The sequence below is a fragment of the Neofelis nebulosa genome, chromosome 8, assembly GCF_028018385.1.
Source record: "Neofelis nebulosa isolate mNeoNeb1 chromosome 8, mNeoNeb1.pri, whole genome shotgun sequence".
In the NCBI taxonomy this organism is placed as follows: Eukaryota; Metazoa; Chordata; class Mammalia; order Carnivora; family Felidae; genus Neofelis; species Neofelis nebulosa.
The window spans coordinates 44,004,529-44,016,802 of record NC_080789.1 but is presented as its reverse complement, the minus strand read 5'-3'; the positions used below and the strand labels follow the sequence as shown (position 1 = coordinate 44,016,802).

General features: G+C 36.8%; 1 pseudogene; it reads right to left on the bottom strand.

Moving 5' to 3' along the window:
* Positions 1-12,007, bottom strand: part of LOC131483803 (small ribosomal subunit protein eS17-like) — an 84,308-nt pseudogene extending 72,301 nt beyond the window's left edge.
* Positions 12,008-12,274: the final 267 nt, after the last annotated feature.

The window sequence follows — 12,274 nt, the reverse complement described above, 5'->3', positions numbered from 1 at the left end:
GATTACAAAACAAACTTTTGCTTTTATAAAAATTCCGACTTCTTAACATGCTGCATGAAAATCTCCACCTTCTAGCTGTTACTTTCCTCACTATCCTCACACCTTTTTACACTCCATCTTGTACTTTTATATTCCATCCATATTGAGCTTCTTCTTCTAGCCTACAGGCTGCCTCTCTACATGCCATTCCTTTGCATGCAATGTTCTACCTATCCTCCAAATTTTGGCTCTTTCACATTCCTAGATAACTAGTTGGCTTAAAATTATTTCTTCTGAGATGTTTTTTTCACTGCCTTTCTCCCCACAGCCCTAGATTATTTCGCCCTACTTTGTGATCTCCTTGCATTCTGTGTCTCCTACATTAACTGTGGTAATTATGTGTGTAATTGTCTATATTCCCTGAAAAACTATATACTTTATGAGGTCTGAGGTCATGATTACTTTGTGTATTAATGCATCTCCATGCCTGACAAACTTCCTCATGCATGATATGCTATCAATAATTTTATGGCAAATAGAATGAACAGATAAGTGAAAGGATAAATATATGTGATTAAATTAAGGATACAAATTTATGGTATTCATCCATAAGGTATAACCACATTTTATACTTCCCTTACAATTTGTAACCTTGTGAGATATCCATACTGTAACTCAGAGTTTGGACTGCTTCTCAATAGCTGTTATTTCTCCTACATCCATACTTTATACACACACATACACAAACATACACACACACACACACACACACACACACACACACGTAAAGTGTACTACTGTCTTTGTGCACAGTCCCTCAGAAATGATAGTTCAATCCAGCTTAGAAATGGAACTCTTCTTTTTTCCTGCTCTCTGGCAGCAATGGAGCTAAAAACAGAGAAAAGTAGGAATGATCAAGAGGGTGAAGAGTATATGTGTGAACATCTGTTATACCAAATTCTAGTGATCCCACCCTGCTTTGTGTTTTATATCTCTCCCAAATTTAGACCTTGGACTTCAAAGAGATGTCATTATGAATTAAATTTATGCGATTGCCCTCAAAAAGTCCCTTATTGGCACAGTTTGCTCATTTTAAGGAATATTTCTATTGCTATAATATTGCAAACACATTTTGAGCATAACTCCTGGCTTGAACCCTATGTAGAAAACCCTACTACTATTCTTTCCACATAACCTGATAAAGACCTCTATAAATTTTTCATGTCTTTAATATTTCATTCACATTGTCAATTGAATACCAAACACATTCTCTCATTTTCATATATAGTACTCCTTTTTGCCAAAAAAAGCCTTTCTCATGTTGTTGTTGTTGCTGTTGTTGTTGTTGTTGTTGTTGTTGATGCTGGCATGTTATTCACTTGCTTAGATATTTTCTCTTCCTCCTTCAGTTCACTAAGTATTTACCTTTCTTGACTTCTGTACCCTTTCATGTTACAAGGAATCACCATGTTACATGGTGATTATCACATTTATAATGTCACTTTATTTTTTATGTACATCTGATTAATGTCCATCTCAGTAGATTCTATGAAACAATGGCCCTTCCTCTTCATGCTCATAATTGCAATTCCAGCACCTAGTGTATTAATTTGCACATAAGAGGCTATTGATACATGGTTTAGAATAAATAAATGTTTCGCGATTCTTCAGGGTATGAAGTAGGTGAATTTATAAGTCAAATTGAAACACAGTCAAGTTAAATACGTTAAAATTATTCTCATTATATGTCAAATACAGGGACAGAAATAAGTGAAAGAAGGCTGAGAAAGGAAACTACCATTCATGATGCCTCCTACTTTACAACCTTCTACTATAATTCTCACTATAAACCCCACACTCTTGCCATTCTATTATTTTCACTTTACGTCTGAGAGACATGTGATGCAGAGTTTAAGTAATTGTTTCAGCTCCCTGACCTAGGAAGTGCTGAGGTCAGAATGTGGAAGCACATCTGATCATCTCCAAGCCCACCCTCCCTCCACTCCTCCACGACTGAACCTTGTAGCTGCATGACCTCATGTTCCCTCTGAGATCTTGTACAGCCTCGGTTCTGGTCTTTCGTCTGAAGAATGAGTTATGTGGAAATTGTGAGTTTAAACCTATCTTAGACTCACATCTTCTTAATTGCCTTTTCTCTCTTCCCTATAAGTGCAGCCACAATTTAAATGCTTCTGCAATTGTTGATTACTGCATTTACACTATGCCAGATGTTATCTGGTTTGAATTGTGCCCACACACTGCAGGTGCAAAATGGAGGCCGCAATTGAGAAAATTTGGACTTAAGTATCTCTGTATTTTCATTTAATTTATATGCTTGGCCATATAAATCATTTTCTTCTGATTTTTTTCAGCTTTCTCTTTGCCTAGCAGGCTTATTTTGTATTACTTTAAAAGTTTTTAGAAGTGAGATTACTACATTGTATTTTATAGAATAAAAATATCCTCATCTTTGAGGTTACTTTGCATTTTCCCAGACTACAAAAAGAGTACCCTTGTACATTTTTATTTGTACAAGTAAAGCTAAACCAGGCTTGCTTTCCACCGAGCAGAACACTACGTGGGATTTGCCCATCAAATATCACAAGCATACAAGCAAATGAATCTGTATAATCCCACCATTACTCTTCTATGATAATCTAAATAATCTAAATCCCAATTGAAAGAGATGAGTCCCTTTACATCACCTCTTATTTTTTTTAATGTGTTCTCTGTTTACTCTCCTATGCTATCATGGTCAAAAATGTAAAACTTGTTACTCTCTTGCATTCAGGGTGGTGATTCTTTTGGCTGCTATACTTAAACTAGTGAGGAAACACTCTGATATTTCCATAAATATGCTCATTTGATGATACATTTTAGGTCAGTACTTTATAGTATCTGAGCAGCTACTGTATTTTATTAAATCTAAGACATAGTCAATTGTATGATATACTATTACATTAATTACCATTAAGAAAGAACTATAGGGGGGCGCCTGGGTGGCTTGGTCGGTTGAGCGTCCGACTTGGGCTCAGGTCATGATCTCACGGTCCGTGAGTTCGAGCCCCGCGTCAGGCTCTGTGCTGACAGCTCAGAGCCTGGAGCCTGTTTCGGATTCTGTGTCTCCCTCTCTCTCTGCTCCTCCCCTGTTCATGCTCTGTCTCTCTCTGTATCAAAAATGAATAAACGTTAAAAAAAAAAATTAAAAAAAAAAAAAAAAAGAAAGAACTATAGGGGTGCCTGGGTGGCTCAGTCGGTTAAGCGGTTGACTTCAGCTCAGGTCATGATCTCGCGATCCGTGAGTTCGAGCCCCGCGTCAGGCCCTGTGCTGACAGCTCAGAGCCTGGAGCCTGTTTCGGATTCTGTGTCTCCCTGTCTCTCTGACCCTCCCCCGTTCATGCTCTGTCTCTCTCTGTCTCAAAAATAAACATTTAAAAAAATTAAAAAAAAAAAGAACTATAAAAGAACATGGCCGATTAAAATTTTTTAAATTTTGTCCTTATGGAAAATATCTTTTTGACTTAATTTAGACTTTTACTTCATATATCACTTGTGTATACATTAAAAAGTAAATACAAGAGAAAAATTTGGGGTAAATAACTTGAATAGGATATTCCTAAAAAATTTCCTTTCAGAGTCTGGCTCTTTTGAACCTCAGAATTGTCAGTCTCTGTATTTTGCCTCAGAATAACATCCCCTGTGACATCAGAAGTATCAGTGATACACTTTTAGATTCCTCTAAAAAGTTCTTAACTTTTATCTCCAAGATATTTTTCCATACCATTTATTTAAGGTCTGCAGACTTGATTTTGTTTCTCTATTGAACTTTCCAGAAGAATGCACAGAATATTTTTTAGGTAACAATGAGAAATCATATTTTCTTAACAAGAGGTTCTGAAATACCCTGTTGATTTGAAAATGGAGGGACAATGGTTGTCCAGTCATGGCACCAGAAATAACAGTCAGGATTCCCCAATTCCAGGCAATCTTCTACTGCTTGGCCTATGACAATTTTAAGATATATCAACATTTCAAAGAACTTACATTATAAATAAATAAATAAATAAATAAATAGCTGCTTCTCAAATAAAGTGAGGTAACCCTGTAGCAACCTATATTGGCTAGTATTATAGCTATTAGTGGCAAAAATGGTTTTGTTGGATATCTGTTACCATATTTCTACTACACTAATGCAAGGTTCACTGATGCAATTAATTAGCATACTATAGATTTTCTCTCTGGTGATTTTGGACTTAACCACTGTGTTCCTATTTCTTTGGAATCTATGTCACTTTGTCCCCTCATCATGCTTTCCTCATAACATGCTTCAATTTATTTAAATATTTGGGGAAATAGCCACTAAGTACTGCCCTGAAACAGAAAGGAGTATGTAGCTAAAATTTATGGGCACTAATCTATTATGAACAAGCCACTTTGATAGGGACATTATATCTACTTTAGCATTTAAACCCTAGGAACAATCAAGATTTATATTGCCATTTTTTAAAATTTTTTAACGTTTGTTTATTTTTGAAAGAGAGAGAGCAGAGGAGAGGCAGAGAAAGAAAGACACAGAATCTGAATCAGGCTCCAGGCTCCAAGCTGTCATCACAGAGCCTGATATGGGACTTGAACCCACAAACCGCGAGGTTATGACCTGAGCCAAAGTTAGATGCTCAACCAACGGAGCCACCCAGGCGCCCCATATTGCCATTTTTAAAATAATGCAGCAGGAAATTGATTTTGTTATATGATTCAACCAAGATAATCTATAGTAGACCTGGTATGTTATAATTGAAATTTTAGGTATCTTTTTAACACCTCCCCTTCTTATTCTAACTTTTAATTCCATATAAGTTGGCCAATATGTATTAGTTTCCTTTTATTTTTTCATGCTGTTTTCTCCATTTAGGAAATCATCATCACTACCATCTCATGTTTATGCTTATTACAATGAAAATCACACTTGATGTTTTTATATATATATATATGTATATATATATATATTAAGATATATATACATATATCTTACCCTGGACTTATTCTAGGATCATTCCAAACACGTCCTGCTTGATAAAGTTCCTTGAGAATCTGATTGACCAAGTTTCTTAATCACAGCTAGGATTTAAAGCTTGTGTGGGAATAGGCAGTAAAGTGAAGGCCCAAGATCAGAGTCTGCGAATTAGGGGTACTGCCTTGATGTTTTCTTAGCAGAGTAAAGTGGTACATAGGAAGCAGCAACTACTATACCAGAGGAGAGAAGGGAAGACCCCAGTGTAATACTGAGTTTGACCATGACAATGTTAAAGACTGATTTTTACCTAAGTCCTATATTCTCAAGAAAAGATAGCTTTAGAAGTATTCACACCTATACTGTCATGAAGCTGACTGAGGTAGAACTTTTTAAAATATAAGATAAGGGGCATCTGGGTGGCTCAGTCGGTTAAGCCTCAAACTTTGGCTCAGGTGATGATCTCAACAGTTTGTGAGTTCAAGCCCCATGTTGAACTCTGTGCTAACAGCTGGGAGCCTGGAGCCAGTTTCGGATTCTGTGCCTCCCTCTCTCTCTGCCCCTCCCCCACTCATGCTCTGTCTCTCTCTCTCTGTCTCTCTCTCTCTCTTTCAAAAGTAAGTAAACATTTAAAAAATTAATGTTAAAATGTAGGATAAAAGGGACTGTGTATCTGTGTATATTGTGATACACAGGCAGAAATGAGTGCACAAATTTGTATTCAAAACTTGAAATTTATGAGCCAGAGATAGTCAGCTTATCTTAAGCAAGAAAGCTCACCTTATCTGATCATGTGTGTGGAGGGTGGGATATTATCTGAGATAGCATTCTCCACATGAAGCCAGCAAGTCCAATTCTCTTCAGTTTACTGTAGGGTCTGTGGCATATTTTCCTAACAAATTGCCTGAGGATATTGCTGTACCCAAGTCTTAATTATTTAAAACTTTCTCATTTTAGCTGTGGAAGATAGAGGGAACTGAACTAAAGCAAAATTGAGCCAGGACTCTGCAAAGTGGTAATTTTGTAAACTCAATACCTGCTAGCTACTATTTCGCCATTATTTATTTATTTTTCTTTATTCTAAAAGTTAACTTGATGAGGCTCCTGGGTGGCTCTACCAGTTAAGCGCCGGGCATCCGCTCAGGTCATGATCTCACGGTTTGTGAGTTCGAGCCCCAGGTTGGGCTCTGTGTTGACAGCTCAGAGCTTGGAGCCTGCTTCAGATTCTGTGTCTCCCTCCCTCTCTGCCCCTCCCCCACTCATGCGCGCGCGCGCGCGCGCGCGCGCGCGCGCGCGCTCTCTAACTCTCTCTCTCAAAAATAAATAAACATTAAAAAATATTTTTTAAAGTTAACTTGAAAAAAAATCTAGTTAATTGAGAGTTTCATTACTTAAGGTTTTATTGCATGCAAATAATGGTACAATAACAATATACAAATTAGCTCAGCACATAGAAAACTTTACTCATTTTATGCCTCATTGAAGGATAGAAGTATCAAGGAAGGTCCCTGGGGATCAAAATATGCATTGGTATTATTCAACGTATTCATTAAGCAGTCAGTGGAAAATGTAAATGAGCACACATCCAAATCTGTAATAATAAAATGCTAGAAGCTAGAGATAATAAATCAGCTTGATCAAAAATACAGATGGATCTGGACAGCTGGGGAAATTATTCAAATGAGAAAGAGATGAGTTTTAATGGAAAGACTGGTATAATAATGCATTTGAAGAATAATACACGGTATAAAAAATAAACTAATAAGATACGTATGAAGTAATTATGGAGAACCCTACTTTAGTGTATTTGTTGATAAACAGAACAGTGGTACAATGGTGAAGGGTAATTGTATTTTAAGTTTCCCAAGTTGAACAACTGAAAAGAAGAGAAAAGTTATAATACCACTTAGCCAGACAATAAAATTCTATCTATAAGTATAATGGGGATTTATAAAGTTAGCCCCTTTCAGGTCAGAGTACTAAAAGCTGGCAAGTTTAACTAGCATGGAGGTAGCTGTTAGTTTTGTGTTTAAAATATTGAATTCCTTGCACAGATCAATTTCAATTGTCCATCTCAAAGTTTCTTACCTGATCACACTCTTAGAACTTTTCTAAGTCTCAACCACCAAGCAACATGGCAACTCTTGCTTTGCACCTAAGATTGAGTGAAACTTATCAAACCAAAGATCCACAGCTGACTTTTGACTAAATGAAACAGAATTTTATTTTTTTAAGTTTATTTATTTATTTATTTATTTTAATTTTTTTAACATTTTTTTCTTATTGAGAGACAGAGACAGAGCAAAGAGAGGAGGAGACACATCATCTGAAGCAGGCTCCAGGCTCTGAGCTGTTAGCACAGAGCCCAACATGGGGCCCAAACTCACAAACTGTGAGATCATGACCTGAGCTGAAGTCAGACACCCAACTGACTGAGCCACCCAGGTGCCCGTAAGTTTATTTATTTTTGACAAAGAGAGGGTGTACATGTGTGCACAAGTGGGGCATGGGCAAAGAGAGAGAGGGAGACAAAGAGAATCCCAAGCAGGCTTGGCACTATTTGCTCAGAGCCGATGTGGGGCTCTGTCTTGTGAGTTGTAAGATCATGACCTGAGCCAAAATCAAGAGTCAGACTCTTAACCAACTGAGCCACCCAGGCACCCCAAAACAGAGTTTTAATATCCCAGGTATATCACACACTGTTACCATAAATTAAGCCATGCTATTTCTAATCATATAAATTTTTTCATTGCTAAGTAACAGTAATAAAGAAGTATTCTTACAGGCCACTGGGTGGTTCAGTTAGTTGGGTTTGACTCTTGATTTCAGCTCAGGTCACGATCTTGAAATCAAGCACCATGTTGGGCTCAGCACAGGGTGTGTTTTGGAGTCTCTCTCTCTCCCTCTGCCCCTCTCCCCTGCTCACACTCTCTCTCAAAATAAATAAACATTAAAAACAAAAACAAAAACATGTCTTTGGGGCACGTGGGTGGCTCAGTTGGTTAAGTACCGGGACTTTGGCTCAGGTCACAATCTCCCGGTTCATGAGTTCAAGCCCGTGTCAGGCTTTTTGCTGGCAGCCAGAGCCCGGAGCCTGCTTAGGATTCCGTGTCTCCCTCTCTCTGTGCCCCTCCCCCACTCATGCTCTGTCTCTTTCTCTCTCTCTCAAAAATAAACTTAAATAAATAAATAAATAAACAATTATTGAAAGAAAGAAAGAAAGAAAGAAAGAAAGAAAGAAAGAAAGAAAGAAAAAGAAAGTATTCTTAGAACACATTCCATATCAGTTTGTCCCTAAGGAGATAATTAGTAACCAACATTATTGCTAGTTGGATTTCATGGAATATACCCTGAATTTAGGAAATTGCTAGAACTACATTTATCAATAAGGCCTACTTAAGTCTCCATATTAAATGTTTGTGAAATTGGTAAAAACCTATTTGAGAGTATGTAATATAACAGGAGAAGCTTTGATTAAGCATTTAGAAAATAGAAATTCTTGCCCCAATTCTAACCCATTTACTTTGTTGTCTTAACAAGCCTCTTATTCTCTCTCAGACTGACTAATATCATGGCATTAAGAGTTTATTAAAAAAAAATAGAAACCATATATAAAGGCAATAGATCATTAATTACATTATTGTAAGTTTAATGTTATTTATTTATAAACAAAATTTATGTTCCAAATAAATAGAAATGTTTGTTTTAGAAAGAATGCCTAAATATGTTTTTATTGAAGTTGACTGGTTTGATCTTCCAAACTCTTGAATACTAAAATTTTAATCTTTTATCTCATCCAGGTCTCATTAATTTTTCTCCTTCTTTTTCTTTAAGAAAAAATTCTATTGCCTTGGATCTCTTTTTTTTTATGTTCTTTTAGAATTTTTCTTTTGTTTAACTGTCCCTTTATCCCTCCTGTCCTGGACAACTCTGTTTGATTATCATCATCACCAACAGTAATGATTTTAAACACTTCCACTAAGTCATAATTACTATCACTTCTCATTTTCTGTGGTAGTCTGTGCTGTCATTTGCCCAGAAAGGAGAAAAAAAATTTAGTATTCACTGTAGCTTCTTCACTTTTATAAATGGTATTTCTTCCCGCACTGCTTTCTGCCGCAGTCCCAGAAGCACTTACTAATTCTGAAACTCTCCCTTGGGTGATTCTCTGAATTGGAAATTGTGACCTTGAGGCTGTGCTGATAGATCACTTCTTGTGTGCTCTGATTCCATGACTATGTTGAATTCCAGAGAAGAGCATCTTTCCTTTGCTCTAGGAGATTCATTCATCTCAAGGGTCTTTATTTTCCTTCCCTCGTGGGAACCATTTTATGTATGTGCACACTCTGGGCACTGAGTACAAGTAGAAACATATGGCCAGTAATTTGCTTGTGATGTATTCACATAGGAAAAATAGTGGGGAGGTCAGATAGAACATATAAATCAAGTGGCAACTTCAGGCAAATAATTTCATGATATAGAATGTTTGAGTCAGAGAACACTTTTTTTTTAATGAATCACACATCTTAGAAATTACTACTAAGATAATTTGCTTGAGAAATGGACTAATTTTTTATTATTTTTATATTGGACTATAACACTTACACCAATACTAATAAATCACATTTTGCAGACTAATCATCATCTAATTTAATAATGACTACTACCCAATAAAATAGTCTATTAAGATTATTCTGGCATACATGAGAGGAACCTAAATCCCAAGGACTCCCAGATAGTAAGCACAGGAGCCAGAGTTAGAATTATGTTTATCATCATTCGGAGGACTCTGAGATCTTAAAAGCTTTCTCCACATACTGGGAAAATATTCTAGTCAGCAAAAGTATCCATTCTGGAGTTCATTAACCAAGCCAAAGGCATGGAGGTAAACATGACTCTTTCCATCCTTCATCTTCCACACCGATCAGTTATGAAACAAAAGCCTGGGATCTGGAGTTTGTACATTAAAGGAAACTCTTCTCTTGGGCTTCACAGGCATACACAGAAGACCTTTATAAAGTTGTTTGGGAAAGTCTCTACATCTCTAACTCTCTACTGGAAGCACACATCCAAGAAGACATGCAGTAACTTACGGATTGTTTGGGGCTCCTGGGTGGCTCAGTTGGTTAAACCTCCAACTCTTGATTTTGGCTCAGGTCATGATCTCAACGTTATTTAGTTTGAGCCCCTCATCAGGCTCTGGACTGACGCATGGAGCCTGCTTGGGATTCTCTCTCTGCCCCTTCCCCGCTTGCATGCTCGCTCTCTCTCTCTCTCTCTCTCTCTCTCTCTCTCTTTTCCTCTCTCAAAATAAACAAACACTATTTTTTTTAAATTATGGATTGTATAAAGGCTTAATGTAATACAATGAAATGATAACCATCCTGAAAACCAAGGAGTTGCTGGATAAATCCTACACCTGACAGCAACTCCCTCCTGATCTACAGGACTCAGAGCTGTCATTGTATTCTGTTCCCTCCATAGCTCATCATCAGCCTCCACTACAGTGTCTTATATTTATATACCACATCCCTGTTAAAGAGGCTGGCTTAATACAAGAGGAAGTATCACTAAATATTATAAAACCAAAGTAACCTCATGATACTTAGATATCAAATGAAGGAGACAACCAAAAATGAAAAGAAAATGGGGAAAAATAAGCTCATATTTGTGTGCACATGCATATCACATCTAATGGCTTCTTAGTAGTCCTACAAATGAAATGTTAGGTGTTAATGCTAATAAGGCAAAGTATTTACTAATTTTCATAAGGTAATTCATTGGCTTTATCCTAAATTTTATGGTTCTATAATGTTTTTCTTGTTTTTGTTATCAATGCCAGTGTTTGGAATTAGGGTTAATGTTTTCATCAGTTAACTTTATGATATGGTTTAGTTGTGGGTGGCCAAACCCAGTACAAGTTGATGCAAGCAAAAAATGGAGTGTTTGGCTGACATAACAGAGAAGTCTAAGAGTAGAAGCAGTTTTAGGTATGGGTTGATAGATGTTCAAATGTGCTATTCGAGAAGAGTTCTGTAAAGGTAACTCTTCACTACTGTTTTGCTTTTATATTTGTTGACTTTATTCTAGGCAGCTATACTCAGTCACAAATAATGCCAAGTGATAACCGGTGACACTAAGATGATATTGTATCACTTTAGATACCTATTTGAAAACAAATAAATATACTTCCTTTTTCTATTGACAGTAAAATCCACATGTAAGGGTCTCACTGTTCCAGCTGACATATTGAGTTTAGCGAAGAAATTAAAGTGCCATAAATGGCCACATATGGGTCACATATATTGCTGAAGTTCAAGATTGAATCAGCCTCCCTCAAATCAATGGATTAAGATTGTGAAAAGACTTATCTTCTAAAAGAAAGGCAAGGTGCCTTTACCAAATGAAAAGGCAGTGTTTGTTGGGCAGGCAAAATAATAGCTCTCCAGCATAAATGGTACCCATGGGAAACAATGAAGTTTAACAGAGAGTCTAAGAATAATAATGTATGCACAAAGCTTAGAGAGTCCTTGAACACTATCACTCCCTTTATCAGTATTTGGCTAGGATTTATTGGCAAGCATTATGTTAATGTTGTCTTCAATTAGCAAAATGGAGTTGAAATTATCAAAATCCTGGACCAGAATGCATCAATTGGTATTATAAGCATGCTTGCTAGACCTGCTGTCAAATGAAGCTAGTATATTTTCCAGCCAAAAGAAAGACTGGACCACAGAAACACAGCCTGTAGAAATGTAAGAGAGTTGTTGATTGCTTGAAATAAACAAAAACAGGAACAGGCAGCTGGCAGGGAGGAATCAGATACAGACTGATACCATTTTGAGAAAAAAAAAGTCTCTACAGATCTATATTATAGAGACTAATAAACAAAGGTAGAGCTCCAAACACAAAGGCATGGTTGAAAGTAGCAACCTCACCTGCTAAGCAAAGGACAGCTTTCAAAATGTCTTCCTCAGAAAATGTATTGGCCCTTTTAGCTTCATATTCCACTACCATAGTCAGTTTCATATATTAAAGTGTGTTAACTATGTTTATATACCATAAAAGGTGTAAATGCCATATTAAAACCCAGGGCCATTACAGGTTGAGGAGCATATCCATGTAGGATACACACCCCATGGATTTTGAATAGTGAGCCTGTCTGAAAAACAACCAAACACACACACACACACACACACACACACACACACACAACACACCTAATCCCACACACCTAATCCCATACCTAATACAAATAATTGAAATAGAGACTTTATAATTAAA